Raw genomic sequence first — 16,566 nt, forward strand, 5'->3', positions numbered from 1 at the left:
CTGGGCCTGGGTGGTGGCAGTCTCTTAAGTGCAAGGCTTTCATTGGCTTGGCTGTACCCCACTCAATTACTCTGGCTGGGTGACTCGACTTTAAGCAAGAGAAGCAGTCTGGGAACCACAGCCAGGGCACCCGACAATTAGCTGCCATTTTATAAGAGTGGGTCTTAGGGTCATCAATGAGCATGGTACGGGACAGGGCTTACTGGCTGGCTATCAGAGTGACAGCTGCAGCCCTTCTGGTGAAGACCAACTGCTGTAATATTTGATTTCACTGAAATTGTGAGACTTGTCTGTCCAATGTTTGATTAACATTTTACTTCTCACATCATGCCACACAAATGTTGTGTAATGTCTTAGTTATTAGATAACTAAGCCTGGGTGGGCTCAGGCCATGATCTCATGGCTTGTGAGTTCGAGCCCTGAATCAAGCTCTGTGCTGAGAGCTCAGAGCCTGGAGCCTGCTTGAGATCCTTTGTCTCCTTCTCTCTCTCTGCCCCTCTCCTACTCATGCTGTGTGTCTCTCAAAAATAAACAAATACTAAAAAAAAATTTTCTCTGTAAACAATTTAAATAATAGTTTAAATGACCTGTTTATGACTTGCTCTGAAGCCAGAACTAGACTCTTAATTGCTGTATGAAAAGAATTCTAGACAAAATGAAATTAAATTCGGCTATTTGATTATCTGCTGGATCTAAGTACATCTTCCTTATATTGTTCTTGCCTCAGTGAGATAATTAATTAGTAATTCCATGAGATGTTTGTAGAAAAACAAGGTCTGGGGTGATCTCATGCCAAACAAATGCCCAAAATGAAAAAAAAAAAAAGAGTTCATCATTTTATAATGTCTCTTGGTAAATGTAAACCTTGGCTTAAGNTTGGGGTGATCTCATGCCAAACAAATGCCCAAAATGAAAAAAAAAAGAGTTCATCATTTTATAATGTCTCTTGGTAAATGTAAACCTTGGTTTAAGGTAGCCAAGGACCTGGGGCAACGTAGGCTATCAGGGGAATCAGATGGAGATGTCATCAAACAGTTTAACAACTCCTGCCAAGCCCTGGGGGGCAGGAGAGTGGGCTGAGGAGCCCCTTAGGTGCAGGAAGGTTGGTCTTCAACAGGGTTTCTTTGTGATGTTGTTTTCTGGGCGGAGTCTGCCTGTTCTGACACTTGAGTATATGGCTCGGTCATCCAGCTCTGCTTAAACAGGTCACTGCTAAAAATGAGCAAAAATAGAAATCCCTCCAGGTTGAAAAGGGAGAGGGAAATAGGAAAATTTGGGTTGGTCTCACAGAACTTCTGCCACTCCCAGTGTTCTCCATACCAACTTAGACAGTGTCTCTAAGCAAAACAGTGCGACTGTGGATACAGGTCAAGAATGGCCACAGGGTCACACATCTGGCTCGAAAGGTACGCAGTATAAATGATCCCACTCAGTCCAACAAGATGCAGAGAAAGAGACACTCCAAAAGGTTAAATGACCTAGTGGGATACGGAGTATCACAGGGAAATTCTGACTTTTTTCTTTTAGGGGGCAGTGGGGTGGGGTTGGGGGGTGGTGTCATGAATCAGGACTTGGCCCTGCAGGCTCTGAGTCACTTATCTTCTATAGATAGTGCCCTGGGTGCCCGGGGACAGGGAAGCCACATCACCAAAATTTCCAGCTGCCGGCATCAGGGTGTTAACTGGTTGTTTTTCCTTTAACACCAATTAAATGTTCACTTGGATGTTTTAATCTGGGAACCTTTGAAACCTCTACCGTTTTAGCGTCATCGAGGTAGTATTTAGCAGTTTAGGCGCTGTGACAAACTGGCTATATTTATGTCTAAAAAGCTTTACAGTGTCTTTTAAAATGTTCTCACCGAATCACTCAAGATTGTGTCAGCGCTAAGTATGTCATGCACACGAATGTCCTTAGAGTCTCATCATGAATAATATGATTAACAAGCATAATGTGTGGCCACCTGGCACACCGGGAGCTTCATCAGCCTGAGTCCTCAGGTAACTTCCTGGTAAACATCCTCCAAGATGGCCTCTGTCTTGCTTAAGAATTTTCCCTGACAAAGAGGATAAGACTGAGGGCACATCAGACCTTGGGTCCTACTATGAAGGAGAATGGAAGGACTTTGAATTTTTTGTTGCATACTTTTTGCTTGTTTGTTGTAAAGGACTGAGGTGAATTTATCCCTTGAGAGAAGACCTCGAGAGGTGACTACATCAGTCTCCTCTGCGAACTTAATCTTCTCTCTCCCTCCAGCCACAGAGGAGGCAGTGGTTGAGGGGAGGCTGAGATCACAATCACTGCCACCATTTTCTCTGAGCTCTGGGCTCACTCTGACGTCCTAGCCATACTTGTCCAGGAGAAGGCAAATCCCTGTCTCTGTAAAAATCTATCCAAAGAGGATTTACTAAGGAAATGAAGATAAACACTTCCCAGCTCTCTAGAAGAGAAAGAAAATGGAAACTATAAAGATGGACCTAGTTACAGCAGCCAGGTACCACATTCTACCATAAATATGTCTAGGTAGAGCTCAGCTCACCTGACCCTCTTTACAGAGCCTTTCCTCACAGCCCCACCTTTCCGCATTCTTCTCCTCCATGAAACTCTCCTCGCTTTAATGTAAGATCAAAAGCTTAACCTCCTATTTCTTCAAATTCACAATAAAAACAACAAGTATTTAAGCCAGCAGTAACAATATGAGGTAATAAGAAGAAGGTCACCCCTCACACGGATCCTTTTCTGAAACAGAGAAGTCAAAGTCACCAGCATTTGCTTTTTAGTATAATCTGACACAAATTCACTGCTCTGGTTGTGAATGGGTTAATGTGTAACCGTACGTATTTAAAGTTGAGGTTCATCAATCACTCCCTACATGCAGGACACTGCTGGACACTCTATATTCACCTTATCACTACATTTTCACAACAGCCCTCTGGTGATATGGTAAGGAGCACCTGATGGGCTTTGTCATTCTGTAGATGAGCAGAGGCTTAGAGAGGTTGGGGAATTTGTCCACAGTCACCATGGTTGATCCATTGTAGAGTTAGGTCTTGGACCAGATCTTTTGGCTCCACATCTATCTAAGTTCACCCTCTGTGTTACTATGAGATGGTGCCAGAGCCTAACAAGGCGATACTGTCCATTGAGGGTCATGAAGTTATTAAACCCGAGAACCTTGCAAATAGAAGAAGCTGATGGAGAAAGGACTCTCAACTCTGATTTTTGTTTCTTTATCCTTTCCCCCCTCAAACTCAGATGTCTTAAGGAGACCAGCTACATAATTTGCAGGGCTCAGCGTAAAACAAGGATACAAGTGTCCTTGTTGAAAAATTATTAAAAATTTCAAAATAGTGACCATGACACCAGTGCTACATGGAGGCATGACTTAAACTGGTTACACTGTCCTTCCAGCATTCTGTGTCTAGAACTTTCTAAGGCCATCTAGCAGGCCCTTCAGACGAGGGACTCCAGGAAGCAGACATCTAGATGAGGATCTAGATATTGCTGAATTCACATTGGTTGTGTTATCTCCTGGCCCAGGTTAATAAAGCAGGTTCACATTGCCGCCTCATGCTGGCAACAAAGTAATGCTACACACATTTGAAACTTCAACAGTTAATACAATTTTTATTTTATTTTATTTTATTTTTTTGAGTAAATAGTTGAAAATATCTAGCTCAACAGATTCTGGAGATGAAATGATCCAACCAGATGTCTCTCCAAATAGCTAAAAAAAATACGGATCCATTATCCCAGCGTTGCCCCCACAGTCTATGGGCGCCTGGATGGCGTGGGCAGTTGAGTGCCCGACTCTTGATTTCGACTCAGGTCACGATCCTAGGTCTGTTGGATCCAGTCCTGTGTCGTGCCCTGCGCTGAGCGTGGAGCCTGCTTAAGATTGTCCCTCCCCCCGCCTTCTCCCTCTCCCTCTCTCTCTCTCCACCTCATCTCTGCCTCTCTCTCCTGCCCATGTTCTCTTTCCCTCAAAAACAAAAAAAATACACATCCATTTATTTTATTTAGTTCATGCAAAATAGCTTGGTGTGCATGAACAAGGAACACATTTGAGGCAGGCTCCTGGTTCTGAGTTCTGCAGGCCCCAGAGAGTGGTTTATGGCATGGAGAGGTATTTTCATATGCAGAGCCCCAAGCAAGAACCAAGTTTGCCCAAGACAAAACTTCTTTTTTGGAGACAAAACCTGGGAAGCCTATACTCTGCACCTAGTAAGTAGTCTGTGCTTTGGGCGCCCTCCAGGCCCAGCAGGCAGCTGGGCCAAAGTTCCCATTGCAGGGCACACTGGACGGGGAGGTTACAGAAGGCCGGGTGAGACATGTGTGAAAGCAGACACCATACATTGTCAGGGGGGAGACTCCTAGGGCACTCAGAGGACCAGGGCAGCACCTGCACAGGGTCAAGCCTACAGATGAAGATCTGTGGTCTTTTAGCTGGTAATAATACTTAACACTGATGAAGCAGTATGTACTCAGCGCAGCTAAGCACTTCTGTGTTAACTAATCCAGTGGTTCTCAGACTTGAGCATGTATCTGAATCATGGCTGTTAAAATGCGAATTGTCGGGCCCCATTCCCAGAGTTTCAGATTTAGGACCCCTCTCTCTCTCCTTTTCTTTCTAAAGCCTCTCCATCATTCCATGTGCCACTTGGGTCCATCTCTCCCCAGGACATCTTCCCTGCCGATGTTAACTGTGTTATTTTCCCTCTGCACTCCTCTATCTCTGAGTGTATGGGTTAAGGGCTCTGTGACCATGAACAGGTTATTTTATAATTATTTTATAATTCTGCGCCTTCATTTTTTTCAAATGTAAAATGAGAATTATAATACATTATTTACTTCATAAAACTATTTTGAGGATTAAATAAATATATAGGGTAAGAAATGTTATATATATCACATATATTATGTATATAATTTTTAAAATAGTGTAAGAAATTATATTGTACTTCTTATTTAGTTGTGATAAATTATTCTTTCTTTTGGTTAAAATTATAACTGTAATTTTAAATAAAAATTGACGTGTCTTTATTATTAGGTCTCATGGTGATGGAATCTGAGAAAGACACTCACTGGGAACCTAAGGTGACAGGTGATAGAAGGAAGCTGGAGAAATGGTTTGAGCTGCCGGGAATCCTTGGCTTTGGGTTGAAGGAATGCCAATCATTGAAGATGATTGATATCATCTCTGCTCTGCAAATGGGCTACTCGTTAGAGACTTCTTTCAGAAAAGATAGGAAGTAACAGGAGCAGATCCTAGCAAGGAGATTTTGAAAATGAAGAGTAAAAAGTCCTTTAGCAGACACAGGGGATGATAGATTGAAATCAGGCTCTATAATATAGATGGCAACCAAAGCAAGTCTATGTGGCCACTTGAATGACCAAACCAAGAGACCAACTTAGAATAATATGGGAAGACGCCACCTCCCTCTCACGGGTAGAAACTGGGTCAGTTACAAATTTTGGCTAGGAGATTTGCTTCTGGCAAATCCAGCAAGCCCTAGAAAACAAGTCAGGGCACAAGGGCAATACTGAGGACAAGTTACAAGTCATAGGGTCCAGAGGTGGTGAAGTGGGATCATGGAAACTATTGCATGATCACCTAAGATTTGCTTGAAACCCAAGGGGGAAGACTTCTGAGGAGCAAGATAAGGCAGTGGTTTTTGCATCCCAAGGATTGAGCACTGTGCTAGGAGACATGGGACTAGTTCCATAATTTTCAGGCCCCAGTGTGAAATAAAAATGCAAAACCCTTTGTTCAGAGAGCAGGAAAAAAATGTTAGGAATATTAATATATAAGACATTTCCTTGTGGGGTCTGTCTTTCTCTCAGCCTGTCATGGTGTGCTTGTTTTGTTTTGTTTTGTTTTGTTTTTAATTTACCATTTAATGTTGTGCTAGAACACAGGAACACTTGTAGAACAAGTACAGATCCTTATGGCTGTTGCCCTTGACTTGGTGCTCATGTGCAGGTGACTCTGCTCCTAGGTTCTTCCTCCCAGCCACCACCAGATCAACACAAGGTCTTTGGCCAGAGGCAACAGGTTGAGGCTGGTATCTCCCCTTCCTGCAGGCCTACCTCCCAACTTTCAGTGGACGGGGACCCCCAAGGGTACTGCGGATCAGGGCTGAGCAAGAGGCTCATCTGCCTGATGTCCATGAGTCTATAAGGTGGTATTGCCAGTCCAGGGCAGAGAGGGCTGCCATTATTCTTGGTCCCAAGACTCTGCAGGGTGTGTGAAACTGACCCCACCATCCCTGTGTCTATGCCCAGATCCCTGTTGGGGTTAACAGTGGTCACTGGGTGGGGGTTGCAATGGGGAGGTCAGGTGGGGCCCAGGGTAATGGGATAAAGAGAAGCAGGTGGCTGAGAACCCGCTCCTGGGAGCAGTCAGGCAAGGGAGGCTGGAGCTTTTCTCATGGAGTAAAGGCTCTAAACTGCCTCTCCTCTCCCCACCGCCACATTCTTCATTGTTCCATTGGATTTAACTTCCAAAATACAAATTTAAAGATCAAATTGCTGTGGCACCTGGATGGCTCAGTCGGTGAAGCATCCAACTTTGGCTCAGGTCATGATCTCATGGTTTGTGAGTTTGAGCCCTGTATTGGGCTCTGTGCTGACAGCCTGATTCGGATTCTGTGTTGCCCTCTCTCTCTCTGCTCCTCCCCTGTTCACTCTCTGTCTCTGTCTCTCTCAAAAGTACATAAATATTAAAAAAAAATTTTTTTTAAAGATCAAATTATTAAGAATCTCAGGGGAGCAACTGCAGAATATTAAACCCCAAGGGAGAAGCCCTTCTGAGGAGGAGGCCCTGTGCAACTCCACTGGTCAGACACCATGAAACTCATCTTGGTTGCAAAGGAGAGAACTTATCTACTGTTCAGAGCCAGGGAAGTGAGTTTTGGGTGAACAAGAGGACCAGGAAGTGGGTTCTGATAAAGATTAGGGCCCTCACCGGACTGGGAAGTCTTGTCAACCCAAATCTACTTTGGAGAAAACCTGAATATTTTATTTTTGCAGCCAGCCCCAATAGGCAGAATAAAGCAACAAAGTTTGAAAGTTTATCTTTAATCTCACATTGGGCTTTGATCTCACATTGGGCTTCGCTCTAATGGCATGGAGCCTGTTTGGGATTCTCTCTCTCTCCTCTCTCCCTCTCTCTGCTTCTCCCTGCCCTTGCCCCCTGAATGCCCCCCCCCCCCCCCTTTGCACTCTTTCTCTGTCTCAAAATAAATAAATAAACATTTAAAAAAAATAAAGGAGTCAGTTTGGAATAGGATTGTGACTTTGCCATGTTTATAATTCTCCCCCCCTTCCTACTTTATTCTGGCCTGTGATAAAGTCATGTATAGTGGTAAACAAGACAGACACATCATCCCTTCTCTGATGGCATCTGCTGTGGGGAGAGCATTGCATTATCCAGGGCTGTGGGAGGAAATAGCAAGGGGAGTCAGCACGGATGAGGGATCGTTGACAAAGCACTCACTTCTTCATTGACCTCTATTCTAAATCGTGGCAACTGGAGATAATGTGCATCAAGCGTCCAGCACCACACTTGGTCCTTGACGACACTGTAACTATTCAGATCAGCTCTGGGAACCTTCTTGGCGAACAGCCACCAGAGTCCGTTTCAAGGTCCATTTATGGTCGTTCTTTATTTTCCTACTTTACCTTTCGCTTGTACTAATCATTGTTTCACTCGGTTGAAACTCACTGTCTTTTTTTTTTTTTAACGTTTTTTATTTATTTCTAGGAGAGAGTGAGNGACGCGGGGCTCGAACCCACGAACCGCGAGATCGTGACCCAAGCGAAAGTCGGACGCTCAACCGACTAAGCCACCCAGGCGCCCCGAAACTCACTGTCTTTCTGAGATTGGGGTTTCCGAGAGAGCAGGAGTGGTCATTACCTCTGTGAATCTCTAGAGCATCTACGACAAAGCCCAGCCTACGACGACTGCTCAGTAAATGTTGTTAAATTAAAATGAGTTGACTAGTGAAAATGAAAGAGAGTCCCAGAGGAAAAAACGCCAAGCAATCCAAAGAATCAGAAAGTTTTATGGGAAGAAATTGGAACCTCTTTTGCTATTGATATTATCTTTGTGACTTATTGGGAGGATAAAGTCCAACATATATCATACTCCTTGTCTATATTTTCCTCTAGTAGGAGGCAGAGAGGATTAATGAAAGAAAGAATATTTAGCTGGGGTTTTACTCCAAGGGATCCTTCTTAATTAAGTGGTGAGGCATTAATTAAAAATCTAATTAATCATTATAAGCTGTTGCTGTTGTGCTCGGTAGTTAGGTGCATGTCGACTTTCTGAGAACACGAAGCTACTGGAGCTGTGAGCTGCATGTAAAAGAAATATCCCCAAACCCTCCAGATAGACGGTGAATCCCTGAGCAGGGAATCCTGGTCGGCCAGTTTGGGATGACCTCTTACGGGCTAACATACAGAGATGGACTTGCCATGGAGCTGGTGACACTTAGGGTTTGGACCCCACATAGAAATCACAAGATGAAGGTCAGACTGAGAAGGGTTCTGGTTAGAGAATTCCAAGGAAGGAGCCAGAGAGTTCACCATTCATGAGGTCAGGGTGTGGCGTTGGATCAGAACCAGATCTGTAGCCAGAAGCCAGGTGCCTCTCAGGAGCTCGCCACCCACGTGAGCCAGGTGCAGCCACTTTCCTCCTGCACCTGCACGACCCAGCAGCTGGCTGGGCCCGGAGTGTGGTCCCACCCTGGGTGGAAGGATGTGAGGAGCTTCCTGCCTAGGGCAAACATTTGGCTCCAAGTCATGTCCTTCTCTCTGTTTTCTCCCTTGCCTTTTCCTGGCCAGCTTGTCTAGTTCTTTGACCCCTCACCGCTCCCAACGTTTGGTCCTAGAGTTCCCCAACCCGAACTGAGCCCTGATGGTTCGTCATGGCTTTGTAGTCCCAGCCTCTTGCAATCTTCCTGCGAGGCCCTACCACCTACAGCAGCAATTCAGGCCAGACCCCAGGGCTTGCACCCAGGATGAGGGCTTGGGGATACTTGAGGGGAAAGAGAATGGGGTAATGGCTGTGACTGAGGGGATATTTGAAAAAGAAATTACCCCTTCCTTTATTCCCCCCAAGTAGTTGACAGGTTAATCCAAAATCCAAAGGGGTGAAGGGCTTATAAGGAGTATGCATTTTGTCCCTTTTGGACCCTGAGCCAAAAATCAGAGATAGTCAGAAATTCTCTAGAATGTTCTGAGACTACTTATCACAAAAGCCTATCTACCCAGGTCATGTATGTTTCTGAAGAAAGAGTCATAACTTAGATAAGGAGAGTGTATTCTCTTTCTCCAATATGGGGAATAGGTGCTAAATCCGGGCAAGGGTTAATCATTTCAGGAGATTATATCAAGCTTGGGTTTAACTTTTAAACTAGATGCTAGAGGGCATCTCTTAACTGTCAGGTTGCCTTGTGAATTTAGAGTTTGGGTGTGGAAGCTCTACCTCCCTGCTTTATAATCTACACAGGTGCGCAGAGGACTTCAAAGCTAGTTCTAGAAGGAGGCTATTGTGAACTAGCTCTGGGGGAAAAAGAAAGAAATCCCGCAGAACAGACGCTGAGAGAAGTCATCTAAACCGTCCTTGAGCAATTACCTTCACATTAATTTCAAGATCCTGGAAGCTTTCTCTTGCTTCAAGAATGAGGCTTTCCCATTCTGAAGAATGATTTCAGATTTGATAACCTCTATCCTTTTCTGAAAGTGATACTAATAGGAAGTTTGCCCAGGGAAGCTTTGGCATTACATTAGGCTATGGAGTGGGACCCAAGGTAGCTCTGTCTTTCAGCCTAGACGTTACATGTTCTCAGACACTGCTTCTTGGTACTGTACCATCAACTATAATTTCCTAATGAATATAAAATGTGGTCACTTTAGCATCTGCTTCTCTTCTATAAAAGCAATTAAATTAATGAGCATAGTATCTTTTTTTTTTTTTATGAGATGATGTGCCGCTGCCTGATTGACAACGTTCAGTAGAGGATATACTTGGAGCTGTATTTTTGAACAGTGATATTGGGGCTTGGTTGTTTTTACCATATGGAAAAAACAATTCCTCCTTTTAAATGTCAATATTTGAGTCCTATTAAAAGCCACAGGGGATTTATACACTTAGCCTAAAGTAAATTTTACTGCTTGGCATTTTCAATGATTTGTGGCCAATGAATCACAAAAATGAAATCTTAAATCCCCAAGAAACCACCAGAAATCAAGCTTGGCATTTAGCATATTTCACAGCAATTATTCCCACCCCACCCAAAATGAAAATGTTTGTTTTCCCCTATTTGTTTGATTTTTTTTTTCATTTATCGACATTTTGGGAATTTCCTAATGAAGTTGCCTGTTCTATGGAGGGCGAAATAACTGAAACTTGGTGTTTGGAAAGTCCTGTGTATTTAGTTAATGTCACCCCTCCTCAGAGAATAGGAAAGATAGGACCCTCTTTCACTTCATAGAAGTTTCTCACTTTTTTTTTCTAGGAAAGATGATTTCTACTAGGTTGTTTCATAACTATAATATGTAGGACTTAAAAACTTTAAAACTTCTAGTAACTTTCTGGTTATAGTCTTTACCAAGTTTAGTCATTCATTTTCCAGGAAACAAGTACAACAGTGCAATTTGTTTAGCCATTTGTCATGTTACACTCTAGTTTGCTGCAGACCTGAGCTACAGGTACCCTGTTTCTTATTTTTCTTCATTTCATTTTAGCAACTCGTACTGATTCTTACTAGTTATTTCTAATTTCTTTTAGCCTGGGGGACTTTTAGTTTTGCATAGTTTCTCATGGAGGAGCCTCCTGATTTTCCTCCTGTGTTCATTCTCCTCTCTACTCACAACACGTTAACAAAGTGTTCCACCCTGTTCCCCTCAGCCTCAAAGCTGAGTTTATATTCCCCAGTTTCCCTTACAGATAGTTGTGACCATGTGACCAAGTTCTCACTGACAGGATGGAACAGAAGTGATGAACACCACGTGTGTTACTTCCATAGAGGAACACTGCTCACCCTCCATTTCCTCTCCTTCTCTCTAGGCTGGAACTTGGATGTGGCATCAGTGAACCAGCAGTAACCATGCAAACGAGGGCAACATCCTGGGAAACAGGAGGATCTTTAAAGTGAAAAATCCCTCAGTGCCTGGACAAACCACACACTTGCCCTGGACCACTGCCCATCTCTAGACTGTTACATGAGATAGAAATAGATTCCTCTCTTATTTGAACCATTTTATTTTGAAGCATTTTTTGTTACAGCAGCACAACTGATACCGTGTCCCTGAGTAATGCATTTCTTAAACAAAAGAGAGGGTGCTTCTACTGTACTCTACGCTAGTTAGATCCTCCTTAGAGTGTAGTTTTTCTTTCTGTAAATCACACGTTAAAAGACACAAAGACAAAGCAGACGTTTTCAGCTGAGAGCAACAAGAGGGTTGATGGGCTGAAGAAACTGGAAAAGTATTAAAGTAGGAGTGCTCTTTTCAAATGTCTGAAGAACTGACACGTGGAAGAGTGATTCACTCCATTCTAAATGGTTTTAGTGGATAAAAGCAGGACTCAAGGTGAAAATAAATTTTGCTTAAGACAAAGAACATTCCTGGCTTTCAGATCTACATATAAATGGAAAGGGCTACTCTGAAAGTTTTGAGTTTCTTGTCCATGGAGACACCTTAACAGAGCCTGGATAACCATTTGGCTGGATTTCATAACTATGTCATATGTGTATATTATATAAGTTGTCTTGAATTCTCAGAACTACACTAAAATTACATATTTTTTAATCTCCACTTGATAGAAGAATAGAAGCCTCAGACAAGTTAAAACTTGTCAAAGTTACAGACCTAGTTAGTAGCAGAGTCCATGTTCTTTCCCCAGCCACTGTAAAGTTGATTTACAAAATGGCTTAAAAAGTTCTTCCCAGTCAAGGTGCTCATGGGTGGCTCAGTTGGTTAAGCATCTGACTTCAGCTCAGGTCATGATCTCATGGTTCACGAGTTTGAGCTCCTCATGGAGCTCTGGGCTGACAGCTCAGAGCTCAGAGCCTGGAGCCTGCTTCGGATTCTGTGTCTCCCTCTCTCTCTGCCCCTCCTCTGCTCATGCTCTGTTTCTTTCTCTCAAAAATAAATGAGCACTAAAGCAATTAAAATAAATTATTTCCAACTGGAAATCCCACTGTCTTTTATGAATCTTTGCTGGAATTCTGAGGTATCAGAGCCAGAGACATCTCCTAAAGGTTGGTGTGCCTTATCTTCTAAATCTTAACCGAGTAGCCAACTTACTTTGAACCTTCCTTTGTGTCAGATTGCCAGCAAATAACCAATCCATCTTCTGATTTTACTTGACACACAAAGAGAATACAATTTCCAGTTTTTCTTACAATGAAATGTGAGCAGAAATGATGTGTACCACTCCCAGATCTGGCCAGTAGAAACCTCCCCTATACATTCTTAATGCTGCCGCTGAATATTGGTGCATGGAGTGACCTTGAAAGTTAAGTGTTGAAGATGTCATAACTTTTCCTTCAACCTTAGTCCCCAAACTATGTGTTGAGCCAAGTCTGGTAACCAAAAACTGCCCTGGGCTAGGTAAGTGAAGGAGGTATAAACTTTTACTGTGTTTGAGCTACTTGATATTTTAACATCTATTGTGAGCAGCAATGAGCTTGCTCCATCTAATACTGCATATCCTCACCTATTAAATATCAAGGATTGTCCAACTCAATCATGGGACTCTATGAACAGTCACCATATTTATTGACAACTAACTGTACTAGGCTGAACTTTTGGAAGCTGCAGTTATTCAGCCGTTTTGGACTAAAAAAGCAGGACTTTAATACAGTTCACGCTAAAATAATAGAAGACAGTCCCATTCTGTCACTCTCACTCTTTTCACCCCCATACAACTCACATCACAATCAGTTGGCGTCAAGGGGATCCCTCTTTTCCAGTTCTCCATAGACCCAACACTCCCCTTTTATCCCAACACTGACATGCATGTCAAATGCCACATATCTTTGTAATGAAGATCTTTAAATATCTGGCCCTACAGGCCATTTGTACTTCTCTCTCCAGTTAACATAAAGTGGAGTCAGCAATGAACAAAGAACTACTACCCTGAGAACTGCTTCTGAAGGAGATAGAATTCTTTTGGAAGACAGTGAACTCTTCATGGTCCTTGGCAGGAAGGGTCAGGGAAAGTGTCTCCATTATTAGTGGGTCTGGGGCCTCCCTGTGGGAGTATAGATGTAGGATATCAAAATTACTCCTTTCGGTCTCCAACTTGCTTTTTGTAGTACAAAGTGTGGGACATAAAGTAAAGCTTTGTAAGAGTGAATAGGATTTTGTGGTTCTGTTTTTTAACTGAAAGCCCAAAAGGTGATGTTGATTGGTTTGACTCTACCTAGAGAGTTAAGCAATTTTCTTCCTCATCTCCAAATCTCCAACTGTGTTGAGCTGCAACTGTCACCATTAGCCAATTGGATGTTAAGCAGGTGAAGGTAACACACCCATAAGATCAGAGAAGCTGGAAGCTAGAGGATAATTGGGACAGAGGACCTTCACCTTCTCGACTCAGGGATGGTCATCTGTGCAGGAATGGACATCTGTGCAGGTGTTCCATGGCTCTGACACAGTCATGGGATGATGCTTCTACAGGTATGGTGCTTGTTTTCAAAGTTCTAGAATATGCCAAAGGTTAGATATTCTACAGATGTGTGCATGATTTTCACATGTAAAGATTTCCTTTTCCAAAAGTCTAAAAAACAATGCATACAAAGTGGATCCCTGAACTCCCAGAGAATGTTCTATGCTTATGGTATAAACTGGGGGAGAGAGGTTCATGAGATAGGGCATTCAAGGCAAATTCTTGAAGCTGGTTTTGCCCAGCCTGTTGTACGGGTTCTACTGATGTAAACACGATAGTTTGAGGTGGTATATGAACGTACTTTTTAAAAATGTTAGTAGTGTGACATTTACTTTAACATAAAGTAGAAGAAGAATAACACAATGATGTTGCAGATCTGTGATTACATCATTATATGTGCTTAGGGTAAATAAAAAGAAAGTTAAGCTTTTTAAAGGAAAACATTGGTTTAAATAAGAATATAGGGACTTCTGTGTCCAGTCAAAATAGGATAACAGGGATCAAATTTATCCTTCCTCCTGAAATAGCTGGAAATAAAAATATACACACAAAGCAGCAATACCCAAGTTATCAGGCAATGATGGCGATTGAACAAATGAGGTTAACCCTTATAACTGCGTGAGCTTTTATTACCTGGAGAAAGTTTCCAGGTCATGGCACTGGAAAGGGGAACCTGGTCAGAGCTGAAGAGTAGTTTTCCTGACTCACAGAGACAGAGCTGAGAGTTTAGGAAAGCCAGCGATTTGTAAGCACAGATAAACAACTCTCTGATCCCATTTGCATATCAGAGACAAAAAATTAACTCAAAATGGATTATAGGCCTAAATGTAAAACACGGAGCTATGAAAAACATAGGATAAAATCCTGATGATGTTGTGTTAAGCAAAGATCTCTTACAGAAAACACAAAAAGCATAATCCATAGAAGAAAAACAATCAATAAAGTAAGCTTTATCAAAATGAAGAACTTCTACTGTCAGAAAAATACTGTTAAGAGAATAAAAAGATAAGTCATGCCCATCACCCCCCCCTCCATGGTTTGCCTCCCTCCCTCTTCCCCACTATTTTTTCCCTTCTTCTCCCCCATGGTCCTCCATTAAGTTCCTCCTAATCCTCCTATACGTGCAAACATATGGTATTTGTCCTTCTCTGCCTGACTTATTTCGCTCAGCATAACACCCTCAAGCTCCATCCATGTTGCTACACATGGCCAGATTTCATTCTTTCTCATTGCCATGTAGTATTCCATGGTATAGATGGGCACGGAGGAGGGCACTTGTGGGGATGAGCACTGGGTGTTATATGGAAACCAACTTGACAATAAACTATTTTTAAAAAAAGATACATCATAAGCTAGGAGAAAATATTTCAAAATAATCATATCTGGTAAAGGATTTACATCCAGAATACATAAGATATTCTAAAACCCATTGAGAAAACCAACAACCCCATTAAAATTGGACAAAAGTTTGAATACACATTTCACCGAAAAAGGATATACAGATGGCAGATGGCATCATGAAAATACACTGAACATCATCAGTCATTAAGAAAATGCAAATTGGAACCATAATGAGATACCACGACACGTCTATTCAAATGGCTAAAATTAAAAGGATCGGCCATACAACGTGTTGACTATATGTAGAGCAACAGGAGCTCTCCTACCCTGCTGCTGAGAAGGCATTATGGCACAACCAATCAGAAAAACAGCTTGACAGTTTCTTAATAAGTTAAATAAACACATACCTTGTGATTCAGCCATTTCATTGCTACGTAAAAAAGAAAAATGAGAGTGTATGTCTATAAAAAGACTTGTACAAAGACATTCATAGTAGCTTTATGTGTAGTAGCCAAACGTGGAAAAGAACTAATGTCTATCAACAGTGGAATAGAGAAACAAGGTTGATATACCCACACAATGGCAAACTTCTCAGTCATAAAAATAAATGCATTACTGATATACACAACAAGGTGGATAAATTTCAAAATACTTACATGGAGTTAAATAAAGACAGACAAAAAGTGCATACACATTGAATGATTCCATCTCTATGAAGTTACAGAAAACGCTAACTAAGCTGTAGTGATAGAAAGTACATCAGTAGTTGTGGATAGAGGCTGGAGAGGAGTAAGAAGGAGAGATTACAAAATCGTACAAAGAAACTTTTTGTGAACGATTACCATATTCTGTATTTCAGTGTGGTGATGGTCATATCACATGAAGACTCATCAAATAGTACACTTAAAACATGTGTAGTTTAGGGACGCCTGGGTGGCTTGGTCAGTTAAGCTTCTGACTCTTGATTTCAGCTCAGGTGCTATCAGCACAGAGCCTGCCTGAGATTCTCCCTCTTTCTCTGCCCCTCCTCCACTCACACTCTCTCTGTCCCTTTAAATAAATAAACTTTTAAAACAGATTAAAAGAAAACATGTGTAGTTTATTGTATGTCAATTATACCTCAATGAAGCAGTTAAGAAAATATGGGTATAGCTGACCATAACAAAAAATTAAAGGTTGAATGACTAACTTTTGGAAACACAGCTTGAATTTATACCATTTTTCTTATACCTATTCATCCTCTCTTGTTCTCTTGACCTTGCCCTTCTTTCTTTTTCTTCTCTCCACGTAAGAATAGGTTATACCAACCCAGGACCACCACACATAAGATGGCCCTGGCCTCAAAGTAAAAAAGGACTTTCTGACAATTTCTGCTCTTTTAAAATGCAATGAATAAGCTGTTTGTTAACATGGGGGGCTTTCCACCCCAGGAGTCAGCCAGCATGGACAAAATGAACATTTAGCCAGGGATATGGTAGCATCAGATGGGACGTGGGGTCCAATCAGTGGCTTTCAGCTTTTTTTTTCTTTTCTTAAATCATAAAACTCTT

Source organism: Crocuta crocuta, unplaced genomic scaffold, assembly GCF_008692635.1.
Source record: "Crocuta crocuta isolate KB4526 unplaced genomic scaffold, BGI_CrCroc_1.0 scaffold223, whole genome shotgun sequence".
NCBI classification, from domain to species: Eukaryota; Metazoa; Chordata; class Mammalia; order Carnivora; family Hyaenidae; genus Crocuta; species Crocuta crocuta.